The 14,707-nt window shown below is 48.9% G+C and overlaps 1 protein-coding gene across 2 annotated transcripts in view; it reads right to left on the bottom strand.

Annotated features, from left to right (window-relative positions):
* Positions 1 to 11,139, bottom strand: part of DNAJC5 (DnaJ heat shock protein family (Hsp40) member C5) — a 54,641-nt gene extending 43,502 nt beyond the window's left edge. The window contains exon 1 of one of the 2 annotated variants that reach the window (XR_009183297.2): positions 10,803 to 11,048. The gene's annotated coding sequence lies outside the window, so the exon portion shown is untranslated. Of the gene's footprint in view, positions 1 to 10,802 lie in introns of both variants that reach the window. The other variant, XM_058287331.1, reaches the window with a different exon arrangement.
* Between the last annotated feature and the right edge of the window lie 3,568 nt (positions 11,140 to 14,707).

The raw sequence follows: 14,707 nt of genomic DNA, 5'->3' as shown, positions 1-14,707 counted from the left end.
ATCTATTTAAAATCTGTGATGAACCATATAAAAAGAGACTGCCAAAAAGCACTCAAGAAACAGGTCACAGTGAGCAGCTGCCTCTGGCAAAGGAGGGCTGGCAACTAAAATACAATGAAAAGGCTTAAAAGCTGTGTGTATAACTCAGAATTTATTACACATTCCAAGAGGAAATGTAATAGACTGCAGAAAAGAAAGGATCAGCCCACCAATTAGCCTGACAGATGTATGTGAAGAAATTATAATCAAAAGTCAACAAACATGGACAGCCTGGAAGAGAAGAGGATGAGCATGTTACAAAGCAGAATTCCAGTCTTCATTTCTAAATTAAATTTCAAAATATAAAGAATTTCAAAAGTCACTGTATTAGTTAGCCAAAGGCATGCTGATGCAAAATACCAGAAATTGGTTGGTTTTTATAAAGGGTATTTATTTGGGGTAGAAGCTTACAGACACCAGGCCATAAAACGTAGGTTACTTCCCTCACCAAAGTCTTCTGCCACATGTTGGGCACTACGGCTGCCTATGTCTGCAGGGCTCAGGCTCCTGGCTCCTCTCTCCCAGGGTTTGCTTCTCTTTCCTCACAACCAAGCTCCCCTGTGTGCTTACTTCCCCAGGCTCCAGCTCAAGACTCCAGCATCAAAACTCCAACATCTGAAACTCCAACTTCCCTTTTCCGTGGTACTGACATTGCTCAATCAAAGTCTTAATCACTATTTAATCAAGTTAAAGCAAAACCTCTGAATCCAATATACTCTAATATGCCTGGAGGGGACAGACCAGTTTACAAGCATAATCCAATATTTCTTTTTGGAATTCAGTAATATCAAACTGTTACAGTCACTGAAAATATGAGAACCCTGAAAAGGTTTCACCTTTGCTCTTTAATTCTAATAATAAAAAACAACAGTGATGCTGAGTCTTAAAAAAAAAAAAAGAGGAATAAAAAAAAAGCAAAAGTTGGTCATATCTCTGAGCACTGGCTCCCTGCCACACCTGCAGGAACTAACATCAAAGTATGAGAGACTAGGGAGCAAATGTGGCTCAAGGAGTTGAGCCAGTCCCCAATACTTCTTAAAAACAAAGAACAAACGAAAAAAACAATTTGGGGGAGTCTATGTGGCTCAGTGGTTGAGCGCCAGCTTTCCACTCATAACTCCCAGGCTCATTCCTTGGTCCCAGTATCATTAAAAAAAAAAGTATTTTTAAAAAGTATGAAAACAAAAAGACCAAAAAAGAAAAAAAAAACAAACCAACCAACAAGAGGGATGAACCTAGACCAAAAGCCTAAGAAGCGCCTGGCAGCACCACATCAGCCAACAGCACCCGGCCGGTGAGCCGCACTGTTCACAGAGCAACGCGCACGGCCCGCTCTCCAGGGTGCTGCGCGTGCATTTCTGCACTAAAGAAACCAGCATTCTGTCCTCCAGCGTTGACAAAGTTGACAAAAAAGGAAATGACAAGATCAAGCACCCAGGAGTCACAGCTCGGAGACAGAGGCCTGACCCATCATCGCCTCAACCCGGGTCGCACCCCTGCCCGAACCCGGGATTTCCCAAATCATAAAACTCCCCCTGAGCAGGATGAGCTACGGAGACCCACAAACACGGCCACCCTGAGGCCCTTCTAACGCGGCACACAGAGCTCCTGTTTCAAGACCTAGCGGAATATTTAATAAATGCCGAATTAATTTTATCAGTAATAACTTAGGTCCAGAAACCAAATAAAAGATGACTTTTCTTCAGTAAACTAATGCTTAGAACACAAGAATTCAAAAGGAGGTCACAAGTTGAGAAAAATAACTGATATGTTGAAATCCAAACGTGGTCAAAAAAGAACCGAGCACTTGCTAAAATGTATTACTCAGAAAGTAGGCTATCCACGGACCGATGTGTGAAGGAACCATGTGACATTTCTGTATGCTGCCAAGTGCCCAAGCCACACCCTTTCAGGCACCTCTCCTGCATCTCAGCCCCCAGCCCCACTCGCACAGTACCTATGGCAGTGGGAATGGCAGGGAAGAGAATGCGGGTGGCACAAAGAGAGGAGCCGGGCCTGTATGCTCTTGGGCGGCCTGTGTTCAGTGATGCTCTGAATCACTCAAAGGGAGGGGGCCAAGAGCAAGCCAGAACCCTGCAAACAGACCAGGACTGCCTGAGAGCCGCAATGTTGCCGCCAGCACAGCACCGGAGCGGGAAAACCTTTGTCTTCCACAGAAATAATCTAGGGTAGGCCCACTGCTAACACCAGAAATACACCAAAAATCCTCAGCATAGTCTCACATCCATACAGGAAACTAGGAGGCAGAAGTTAAAGTATTTTCCATAGATTTAGAGTTTTTCTAATCTCATAATATCTAAAAATCTCAGGGTATTTAAGTCACAGACAACTCACAAGTTGTCAGTTCTAAGTGCCCTCTTCTATCTGAGGAACACCAAGCCAAACAAGGAGATGATTTGTGTCACCACAGAAACAGCATAATACAACTAGCAACTATAGTAAAACATTTCAGCTGAGTGGTCTCACCGACTACAGAAAGAAATCTATGGGAAGCAGATGTGGCTCAGGCAGTTAGGTGCCTGCCTACCACATGAGAGGTCCCAGGTTCAGTTCCTGGTACCTCCTAAAGACCAGCAAGACAACGAGCTGACATGATGGACTGGCGCAGTGAGCTGACGCAACAAGATAACACAACAAAGTGACACAACAAGGAAGCACAATGACAGACACAACAAGCAGGAAGTGGAGGCGGCTCAAGCCGTTGGGCACCTCTCTCCCACACAGGAAGACCCAGGTTCAGTTCCTGGTACCTCCTAAAAAAATGGGCCCACAACTAACAAACCCAGACAACAGACAGAAGTGCAAACAATGGGACAACGGGGCAGGGGAATAAACTTTAAAAAGTTTTAAAAAATAAAAAGGAAGGAAGAGATCAACGCTTGTGGGTGCCCACTAGGAAAACTTTTCTCATCATCTGGAGAAGATAATCACAACTTCATATTCAAATCTTCAACTTCAAATGACACAAATTCATAAAAATACTTTAAAATAATACTACCATATTAGTGTAGTTAGGGAACAAGGAGGTTAGGACGTATTGAAATGTTCTGGGAGCAACATGCAGGTTCAGAGCACTCCAAAGGCTGCCTCGGCCCCACTGGATATATGATTCAAAAGGCTCACTCCTCCGGGTGTTACTCCACCATCAGCACAGAGTAAATTATGCTCCCACAGTGCAGATGCCAGAACACACATGAAATGCTATTGACAATACTAGGGTGTTTCCCAAACTTCCACAGGAACATTTTCTGAAATGCAAATGATGGAAAGAAACAGCAGTGCCCCATGCACTGCAGCCCCCGGCCTAGAGCTCTGGTTAAAGAACTGTCCTCCTAGAAAGCCTAGGCACTGAACGCTTCTTCCCACATGCACTGCCTTTGTGGAAGCAAACAGACCCTTCTTCAAACTAACTTGCCGCCCTGTGACTACAATTAAACTATCCCATCGTATCTTGTGTGCAAGGAAGTACAAGGTCCACCCATTAGACTGCAACGAGCCAACTTCACAGGACTGAACTGCTAACACACGCATGTGCCTTGAGCTGCAAAGCAGCAGGACTGCAGCTGGACATGTGGCTGCTGCTGTGATTCTCAACGCTGCTGCTCAGGAAGTCTCCCCACGGCGGGCACCCATGCCCAGCATCCCAGTGAACCCTCCCCAATGGTCCGTGAGGCAGGCACTGTGCCCAGGGCCAGTGAGGGAACATCTCCTCTGTCGAATGGGGTGGGACTGTGAGTAGCAAGAAACTAGCTTGTGTGAGCACTTACTACAGGGCCTGGCACACAATAAATATTGGCTACTAATATTACAATCTGCAACTGACAGAGGAAAAGACCACGGTTCAGAAAAGCTCCCACACTAGTGACTGGCAGAGCTGTGTGTCAGTCAAAGTCTGGTTCCAAAGTTCTTTTTTTTTTTAGGCTGTCTTTTCATTTTATTGACCATCCTCTCTGAAGTTCTGTACAGCAGCTCAATCAGTGTTTGGTAACTAACTACCTGGCAAATAAGAGCAATTCTCCCTTGTCTTGGTAAAAACTTATTTTCGAGTATATCAAGCATTCTCTTGTATAAGGTACTATATTGACCCTTGACATGCATTTGTTAATAAAAATAAAACAAATACATGTATAGCAAAGTTTATAAAGCTGGATTAAATTACGGTAGATGGTTGGCACTTTGGTAGTGGCATCTTGATAGGAAGCTGGCATCCTGGTAGACAGTCGGCATTTTAACATCCTGGTAGGTGGATAGCATCTTGGTAAATGGTTGGCATTTTCACATCTCAGTACGTAGCTGGCATCTCCGTAAACAGCTGGCATTTTAGCATCTCAGTAGGTGGCTGGCACTTTGGTAAACAGTTGGCATTTTGGCATCTCAGTAGAAGGCTGGCATTTTGGCATCTTGGTAGGCAGCTGGCATCTTAATATTTCAATAGCTGCCTGGCATTTTGGCATTCGGTAGGTGGCTGGAATCTCAGTATATGGTTGGTATTTTGGCATCTTGGTAGGCAGCTGGCATCTTAGCATCTCAATAGGTAGGTGGCTGACATTTTGGCATCTCGGTAGGCAGCTGGCATCTCAGCATCTTGGTAGGTGGCTGGCATTTTGGTAGTGGCATCCTAGTACATGACTGGCATTTTAACATCTTGGTAGACAGCTGGCATTTTCAGTTCTGAGTAGGTGGCTGGTATTTTGGCAAACAGCTAGCATTTTAGCATCTTAGTAGGTGGCAGGCATTTTGGTACACAGCTAACATTTTGGCATCTTGATAGGTGGCTGGCATTTTGGCAAACATGGCATTTTGGCATCTCAGTAGGTAGCAGGAATTTTGGCAAACATGGCGTTTTGGCACTTGGTAGGCAGCTGGTATCTCAGCATCTTAGTAGGTGGCTGGCATTTTGGTAAATGGTTGGCATTTTGGCATCTCAATAGGCAGGTGACACTGCAGACTGTTGGCATTTTGGCATCTCAGTAGGTGGCTGGCATCTTGGTAGTGAAGGCTGCACCTAACTGTGGCCCACCAGATGGGCCCTGTTCCTTCTGAGTATCACAGGCAGGCTGAGAGGTAAGCTGTCATTCCTAAGTGGTCACCCTGAGGTTGGGATACGTGTGCAATCTGTGTGTCTGATAAACTGACAGGCCCCAGAGGCTCCCAAACACACCTGAGTCTGAGCATAGCAGCCAGCTCCACAGCAAACTGCTACATCGAGGCCTTCTGTGTCAGTTAAAGGCACAGAAGCTTGGGAACACCTGCATATTTCTAAAAAAGCAGCACAGGTTCAAGGTCATGCCTACTCTCCTAACACCTATTTGCATCTCAACCCACTTGAGGAAGAGGCCAGCTGGACACAAAAGGACACAAAAGCACACTCGGTCTCGGAGCTGGTCATTTACTCAGAAGGTCTAGAGGTCATAATTACCTTTGAACCTTTGTCACACAGCATTTTCAGAGTTAAATTTTAATAAAAAATAAAAGCAAAGGCAAATGAAACAAGTTTGAGCGCCACATCACTACCATGCTCAAAGGAAAGCAACATGTAGGTGCCTCTGTCAGTAACAGTCAGTTAGGGTGACCCAATCAGACAGGATGATGCAAGAGAAAACGGCAGCAACAGACACCATTTTAAAAGGTATAAATTCTATATACTGTCATTTTAATAAGGCTCATTTGTGCTTACTCTTCAATACTATATCTTCACACTGGAGAGAACATAATTCTCATTTTCCTTCTCTATAAAATAGGTAACAGTCACCTTGCAAGGCCGTCCTATGTTTATGGAGGGCTCACGTCAGTGACTATGAGGGCCTGGCACAGAGGAAGTGCTCCACAAAAATGGGAGGTGGTGTCATTTTCAGAGTGTTTGCAATTCCTATCAGGGAAATCTTCTAAGTAATTTCATAAGAAAATACACCGCAAAGAGAGGGCAACTGTTTGGACAAGTACAGAAATACTTCATAAACAACTGTCATCGGTAAACTGTAGACTTTTGAGTTTCATTCAAAGTTAAACTGGACCATTAGGTTGCATTAAAACCTTTGCAATTAGTCTCATGATTCAAAGTATAAGATGGACAAAACTCAGCAGAAGTTCTCATCTGGAACACAATTTCTTTTTCAGTTAATTTAAAAAGCAGTTGTTGACAGATTTCATACATTTTTACAAAGTCCATTCATACTTAGAAATTTATTTTAAAGGCCACATCAAGAGAATTTTAGCAAAATTTACTGCAACTGACAAAAACATTTCAATTTAACAGTAAGCTAAATATGCATCAAAACAAATATTAAAATCCTGTGAGGGTGACGGGAAAAGACACTTAAAACCATTGTTCAAAGAAATGTAAATTTGGTACTATATGGCAAAAATTATTTTCTACTTCTCTTTATTTACCTTAGAGAAACCCTCTCACAACAGAGTGATCTCTATTTAATAAAGAAAACTTTGATGGGACTGCCTAATAAAAAGCAAACGTTTGCGGTGCCACTCTTCCAACAACAGAAGGGAAAAACTGAAAAGGAGGCAGTGGCATGCGCTATTTCAGAGGGCGCGTGGGTCCTCGCCCTCCCCTGCACTCTTTCCCCCCAGAACGGCACTTGCCTGCACCCCGGCTGTGCCTGGCGACCCTGGCCCCCCAGCTCTCTGACTCTGCTCAGGGTTAGAATAAGATGGAAGACCTTCTGTTGGTTTCAACAGAAGACAACTCTCCTCTACCAGTGAAAAAGGAGAGGCTCCAGGTTAGGCATCTCTAAACAGGCTCCGTACACCTCTCTTGGTGCCCGAGGGGCGAAGCACAGATGAGAGAGGGTGAGCGAGGCATCCTTCCACCCAAGTCAGGACAACCGTGTAAACCAGTCAGCACCGAATTCCTCAGAACACAACAATGGGGATACCAAATGGCTTTGTACATGTCACTTCATAAATGGCTGTTTCTGCTAGTGATATAACACATGCTCAATCAGGAAAATCAAAGTTACAAATAACCCACAAGGACGATGAATAAAGCTCACTCGTATTCATTTATTCAAGAAATACTCACTGAGCATCTACTACATTTCATACACTTTAAAAACATCACCTGGTTTATATGTTAGAAATAACCCGCAAAGTTCTCTATTATAGCACTAGGTTTAAAAAACCACTTATGCGATACAGGTAAAATGTAGAATAATTTTGCAATAAAAGTGCCACTTTAGTATATTGAAAACCTTTCCCAGCAAAACGCCCAGGGACATGTCCCAAGCCTGGCCTTACTATGAACTTCTTTCTCCGGAGAATGAGAAGCTACACTTCATTTTAGCAACTGAAATGTTAAATATCAGCATGTTTGCAAAACTCTAAAACAACTTTTACTTGCTAACGACCTGCCTCATACCAAAGAACTGAGGCAGACCACAGTTGCAGAAACATGCTTTTTCATCCACTCACAATGTGCTCAGGGGAAGGGGTAACAAGAGACAAAATCATATTAGTGAGCTAAAGGTTGTTCGGTAATCTAATCCTTAAACCTTCCGGGTTGAATTGCAAGTGACCTACAACTGCCGAGCTGCTAATCCTCTTCAGGTGATGGCATTATCTGTGAACTGGCCCTGGTATCAGAAAAGAGAAGGTATAGTAGACCCCTCTCTCCGACTAGGGATAGCACTTCCATAAAATATCATTTATCTCCATCCTCATTTATTTTTAAGAAGCAATTTATGAGAAAACTTCCAGAACATATATCATCTCCTTTGCTTCTGCAAATGGTAGGCAGGGCAGGTCATACGAATGGAGCCATTCTTCAAAATGCAAGAAAACCCAAACGTGGAGGTCCTGTGGGCAGGGAGACGACACTAGAGCCCTTCAGTCACAGAGCAGGCATAAATCTGATTTCGCCCTAGCACCAGTGGTCAGTGGGCCCTGGGCTGAAGGGCATCCCGAACACCTGGTCATCGTGCAGTTTTCCCAAGTCAAGAGCGAGGCAGATAACCAACTAATTCCACTGACTCACTAAATTGTCACAGCAGAGTGTAAAGACTTCACTACATGGGTTTCGTTTTTTTTCTCTAACCAAAGACAGAATTTCTAAAAGCATTACTACCAGTGGCAGAACTGACTTTTCAAAAACTTTAGTGTAAAAATAATTATAGATTCAAAGTCGGGAAAAGATGTATGCACTCTTCAGCCTGCCTGTTACCTGCAGGGGAGGACACGGTGGCTCCACTGTACACCTCCCTCAGAACCCAGGCGCCCTGAATGCTGGATGCAGCCACTACCTCGCAGCTGTTGCTAAGCTCATCACTTCACTCATTCATTCAACAACCCACTAGGTGCCAGCAACTGTTCAGGGCACAGAACCACTCCCCATGGATCTTTACCTATAGTTAAGATATTAAGTCTAACAAATTTACCAAGTAAGATGGCAGGAGAATTAAGTGTTGTGGGAAAAGGTGAAGAAGGGAAGGGAGTTAGGAAATAGGAGGCAGAGGGGTGAAATTCGAAGTGGGGTAGTCAGAAAGGCCTCACAAAAGGAAAAGGAAGTGAGTCATGTCTCTGGGAAGTGTTCCCAGCAGGCCCTAGGACAGAGCTCGGAGTTCTCAGGGACCGGCAAGGCAGCCGGTGTGGCAGGGACAGAGGGGCAAGCAGTAGCAAAGTGGCCAAGGGGCGGTGGTTCAGATGCTGTGGGGACCAAGAGACCACCGAGGACCACCATCGCCCCACAGCAGGGGTTCTTCAGCCAGGCTCCAGAGTATCTCCTGCCTACCCTGCCAGGCGCTCTGCTGTCACCAGGGCCAGCGGTGACACAAACCCTGCAAGTAAGCTGCCACAGCCTGCTCACTGCATCCCTCCTTTGGCCCCTCACAGCCCAGAGTCACACACTCAATTATAAAGTTTCACAAAGCTCTTAAGTTCTAGTTTCTAATTTCATCTCCTGGTTGTATTCCTGAAACTCAACGTATTAAAAAATTAGAGGGTGAGAGAGAAGCAAATAAAGGAACATAAAATCTTAGTTTCATCTAGAGTTCCGCCTTCAGGCAGCCATGATAATACATGGGCAATATAAATGCTTTTTGTCATCTACATAGACTATTTTTTTTCCCCACCCCATGCCACTTGCAGTGCCTGTCTGCTCTCTGTGTCCATTCTCTGAGTGTTCTTCTATGTTTGCTTGTCTTCTCTTCTTGTCCTCTCTTCTTAGGAAGCACTAGGAACTGATCCTGGGACCTTCCAATGTGGGGGAGAGACACTCAGCTCCCTGGTTTGTGGTGTCTCTCATTGTCTTTCCTCTGTGCCTTTTTTTCCCCCCACATTATCTTGTTGTGTCAGCTCTCTGCAACGGCCTGCTTGCCTTCACCAGGAGGCCCAGGAACCCAACCTAGGACCTCCCACATGGTAGACTGGAGCCCAATCACTTGAGCCACATCTGCTTCCACAGACTATTTTAAATAGACAACTGTTTAAGGACTAAGGAGTCTAACAATTCAAACACAGCCTTCTACAAGGCTTAAAATGTTTGTTTGTACAGCAAACCCACGCCTCCCACATCAAGCCTAAATCTGAAAACAAAAAATAAAGTCAGAACTTTCGTTTCCAGACTCCTTTTCCTGTATGACACAACTTAATTAATTTTTTGAGAAATCATCTTTCAGGCACATGAAATAGGGATTCCCCAAACCATCCACAAATTAGAACCTAAATGGAGTAATCAGTACTGTCTCCTCAGGAGCACAACACAAATCACTGCTCTGAATAATGTCTTCACGGGATGTTTTTTTTTTGTACAAATTAGTGATTTCTGGAATTTACAATAAACATTTAAATCAGGGGTTCTTCACCTTTTCTGTTCCACGGACCCCTTTGCCAGTGAGGTGATAAACCATGGACCTCTTACTAAATCCACACTATACTGTGTATTATTCAATAAATACATCACACTTGTACCAACACGTCCCCACAAGAATAAAGCTTCTTTAATTTTCAATTCAAGCTCACGGACCCCTGGTTAAGAAGCCGATTTAAACGATTAATTTGCACTGCCTTAGGGGCAACTTTCAATTCCTCAAACTGCAACAGAATGACCTAGAGACTAAATCTGGTGTTCTCACCCTTACCAGTCCCCCACGTGAGGGAAAAGCCGAGGAGGAGGACACCTGGCTGAATGGAGGCCACGGGCGCGCGGAGCTTCCCCGGGGACTCGGCAAGACCCCCACAGGGGTGAGGGCCCACCCACCCGCGTGGAGAACCGCTCACTTAAAAGCAGCCCACCCGGGACGATGAGGTAACGCGCTCGCCGAGAGCCAATCGCTCGCCGACAGCGGCGCACGGGGAAGCTGCGCCTGGCGCACGCACGGGGCACCTTGGCAGGCGCTCCTGACGCAAGGCCCGCGCGGCAGGTACTCAGCGCACGATTTTGCAAGAGCGCCGGCCGTCCCGGCCCTGCGTCGTCCAGCAACATCCCCGGCCGCCCTGCCCGCCCGAGGGTCCCCGGGGTCGGCCGCGGCCGAGCTCGGCCCCTGCTCGCGCCGCCGCAGACGCGTCCAGGGGCGGCCGCCCCCAGCCTCTCCCCAGGCCCGCGCGCCCCAGGTGCCTCGGCCGGCGCGACGCGCCCGGCGCAGCCCCAGAGAACCGGCGCCCGCCCGCCCGCACGCCCGGGGGCGCGAGGGGCGCCGCCACTTCCGGCCGCGGCGCACTGGCCCCCCGCCCCCTCGCCCTCGGGCCCCCACCCGCCCGGGCCCGACGCGAGGCCCGGCCCGCAGCGAGCTCACCTGTGCGCGCGCCCGCCCGCGGCCCCGCTCCTCGCTCCTCGCTCCTGCGCTCCGCGGCGCTGCTGCGCGGCCGGCCCACGCGCTCCTCAGCGGGGACTGCGCCTCCGAGACCCCGGGCGGCGGCGGCGGCGGCAGCAGAGGGCGCGGGAGCGGAACCGGCAGAGGCGGTAGGACGCGCACGCTCACGCACGCACCCGCACCAGCGCGCGCGTCCCCGGAAGGACGTAGGCTCCGGCGGATCCGAGTGCCGGGAGGGGCCGGCGCGAGTGCGTCGGGGTGCGGCGCCCAGTGATAGCCCGTGGGCGGGCTCAGCGGGGGCGGAGCCTCGTGGCGTCCTGTGGACGGGGCGGACGGGGACGGTGACAGCCCGTGGGCGGGGCCGGAGGGGCGGGGCGACGCGACAGCCCGGGGGCGGGGCGACAGCCCGGGGGCGGGGCCGGAGGGGCGGGGCGACGCGACAGCCCGTGGGCGGGGCCGGAGGGGCGGGGGCCGGAGGGGCGGGGCGACGCGACAGCCCGGGGGCGGGGCCGGAGGGGCGGGGGCCGGAGGGGCGGGGCGGGGCGACAGCCCGGGGGCGGGGCCGGAGGGGCGGGGGCCGGAGGGGCGGGGCGACGCGACAGCCCGGGGGCGGGGCGACAGCCCGGGGGCGGGGCCGGAGGGGCGGGGCGACGCGACAGCCCGTGGGCGGGGCCGGAGGGGCGGGGGCCGGAGGGGCGGGGCGACGCGACAGCCCGGGGGCGGGGCCGGAGGGGCGGGGGCCGGAGGGGCGGGGCGGGGCGACAGCCCGGGGGCGGGGCCGGAGGGGCGGGGGCCGGAGGGGCGGGGCGACGCGACAGCCCGGGGGCGGGGCCGGAGGGGCGGGGCCGAGTGGCCGCCCGCGGGAAGCGGGAGGCCCGCGAGGGCGCAGGGGAGGGGTGCGGACTGTTTTGTCCCGCAGTTGAATTTCTTCGGCGGTCTACGTAAGACCGACACAACGAAACTGTCCTTCCCAAAGAACGGGAGAGGGGGCTGGCGCGAGAGGACGAGCGGCGGCGCCCCGAGCCACTGTCCGGGACGGACACTTGCGCCCCCGTGGGGCGCCGAGATGGCCCCCCTCCTGTCCAGTCACCACCACCCCCAGGATCGCCACGTAGGAAATGCTGGGCGGGGGGTGCCGACCCCTGCCCGCTGCGCCCACTGCGCGCTTCGTCCTCGGAGGGGCGGGCGTGGGGCAGTGGCCGCCTCGCTTCCACTCTTGCCCGTTGGCCTTTTTCCATTAAGCAGCCAGAGCCGTCTTTTTAGGACATCAACCAGATGATGTCCAAGTCTTCCCACACGCTGACCAAAGTCTAAACTCACTGCCAACTGCTTGCGGGCACAACGGGACCTGGTCCTTTACCTCCGGCATCTCACCGCTGCCCTCGGACCAGCCCCGGCGGCTCCTCGGCCAGGCTTGTCCCAGCTGCTTGTCGAGGCCTGTAAGGGGCAGAGAGCGCAGGAAGCCCCTAGCAGTCACGACAGTGGGACGACAGCAGGCAGCAAGGAAGGCCCTGGCTGCCGTGAAGATCGAGGAAGAAAGGCCACATCGGTGTCCATGTCCCTCGACTCCGACTCGGACCAGAACAGTGGAGGGATGAGGGAATAAAACGGGCCTGGTACCAGCTGCAGATGGAAGTTGTGTTGGGAGGGTGTTGGAAGCTGCAAGAATGAGTAAATGAACCTGGCCTTAAAGAAGTCCCTCCTTGGCTCAGAAGTTCCACTTCAGGGATATTCTTCCTGAGAATGTTTTTTTCCCCAATACAAAACAAAAAGATGTGTGCTCTAAGATGTTGATGATGTTGTTTCTTGTAATAGTGAAAATGGAAAACTGCTGAGGGTACAATTAAGCCTATTTAAGGGAATACTACAGTCATTTAAAACTTATACAAAGACTACATAGTAGCATAGAAACTCTGGTTTATTGGATTTACCCAGGTCAGCTAACAGGGAGGTGAAGATAGTCAACCACCACACCAGGGAATCAAGAGTGCCAGCAACTGCAAGCAGGAGAATCTACGCCCCCTGTTGATTTAGAGGTGGAGTGGACATCACCATCCCACGGTCCACAGAATGGAGGAATAAAATATGGATTAGAGTGGATTTACTGATATTCGATCGATATACGATCAAACTATTGTGACTACTAATAAAAGAAATTGTAGCATTTAGGTGGAGAAAGTGGCCACAGTAGTTGCTGAGGGCAGGGAGAGGGAAGAAGAGATGTGATGTGGGGGCATTTTGGGGACTTTGAGTTGTCTTGAGTGATATTGGCAGGGTCAGATGCTGGACTTTATATATCCTGCATAACCCATTGAATGTACTGGGGGAGAGTGTGAACTGCAGGGTAAACTATTATCTATGTGGTGCAGCAGTGCTCCAAAATGTGTTCACCGAGTGGGATGAGTGTGCCACAATGATGGAGGAGGTTGTTGGTGTGGGAGGAGTGGGGTGGAGGGATGGGGGGTATACAGGAACCCCATATTTTTTAACGTAACATTTTGTGATGTATCTTCAAAAAAAATACAATTTACAAAAATGATGGGGTGGGGGGGTGGGGAGTGGGGTATATGGGAACCTCTTATGTTTATGTTTTTTTGTTTTTAATTTAGCGTTCTTTGTGATCTATTAACTGTAATAAAAAGAAGTGTAAAAAAAAAAAAGAATGCTTGCAATTGCTCCTCAAAGTACAATGAGCAAGAAGTATCACAGATAAAGTATGATTACAAATACAGGCAGACAAGCCGACCTGTTCAGAGAAAATAAGACTAGAAGGACATTTGTCAAATGCTGACAGTGGTGAGCACTCTTGGAGTTTGACAGGATGCACTTCAAGGTCTCAGGCCTGTCTTCAGAGCCTTTAACCTGAAAAAGTAAATATCATTACCCTATTCCTTGAAAAAAGCAAACTAAGGTTTTGGAGAAACAAGCATTATTCTTCCTCTCCAATGCAAACCCTTCCCCTCGTGCCCTTGGTCCCACCCCCTCAGATGGCACCAGGACTCAGAATCCCAAAGCCCCCCATCAGACCTCCTCTTATATCTCAGTTACTTAGGTGGACACCTGGCCTCCAACAACTAGAACTGCCAAGTGCATGGAAGCTGGGCCCATGTCAGACTCACCCTTGAGCCACACAAAACCAAGCAGTCTCCTGTCCACAGGGCTTTTCTCTCTTAAATCAATTTTATTGATACATATTAATAAAGCATACAATTCATCCAGTGTCCAATAAATGGTATTTGGTATAATCACATAGTTGTGCATTCATCACTTCAATCATTATTAGAGCATTTTATTTCAATAACAAAAAACAAGAAAATTCTTCGCCTCACAATCTCTTTTACGTTCCTTCTGATGTACATAGCTATTTCTGGCTACTCTTGCATAATTATTAAGCAGTTTTATTGAGATATATTCACATACCATACGATCTATCTGAAGTGTATAATCAATGGCTTTTAGTATAATCACAATGTTGTCCATTCATCATCACAAAACTTTTTTTGAACTATTTCATTACTCCAAAAAGAAAAACTCTACACTCCTTAGCCTACTTCCCCAGCCCACAGGGCATTTTAGGTTTAATTAGCAAAGGCCACCTGGAAGTCATTTCCAACATGGTGCTGGCATCCAAGGCAGTTGTGGTGCTTCCCAGCCGTCTGTCCAGGCTTGCTGGGGCACTGGACTGTGCAGCTCCACATGTCATCCAGGGTAAAGTCAGTAACTTTCCCTCCTGCTCCATCCGGGACAAGCACTACCATCCCAACCCGAAAGGGGCCCTTCCCAAAGGGAATGGCCAGAAAGCAGGAGGAGGTTCTCCCCTGGAAAGATATTTACATATGGTTTTGGTGGGAATTCTGAGGTATGGTTAGGAAGAAAGAAGGGGAGAA

The sequence above is a fragment of the Dasypus novemcinctus genome, chromosome 24 (assembly GCF_030445035.2).
Source record: "Dasypus novemcinctus isolate mDasNov1 chromosome 24, mDasNov1.1.hap2, whole genome shotgun sequence".
Classification (NCBI taxonomy): Eukaryota; Metazoa; Chordata; class Mammalia; order Cingulata; family Dasypodidae; genus Dasypus; species Dasypus novemcinctus.
The sequence above is the reverse complement of the archived record's forward strand: the minus strand, read 5'-3'. Positions and strand labels throughout refer to the sequence as shown.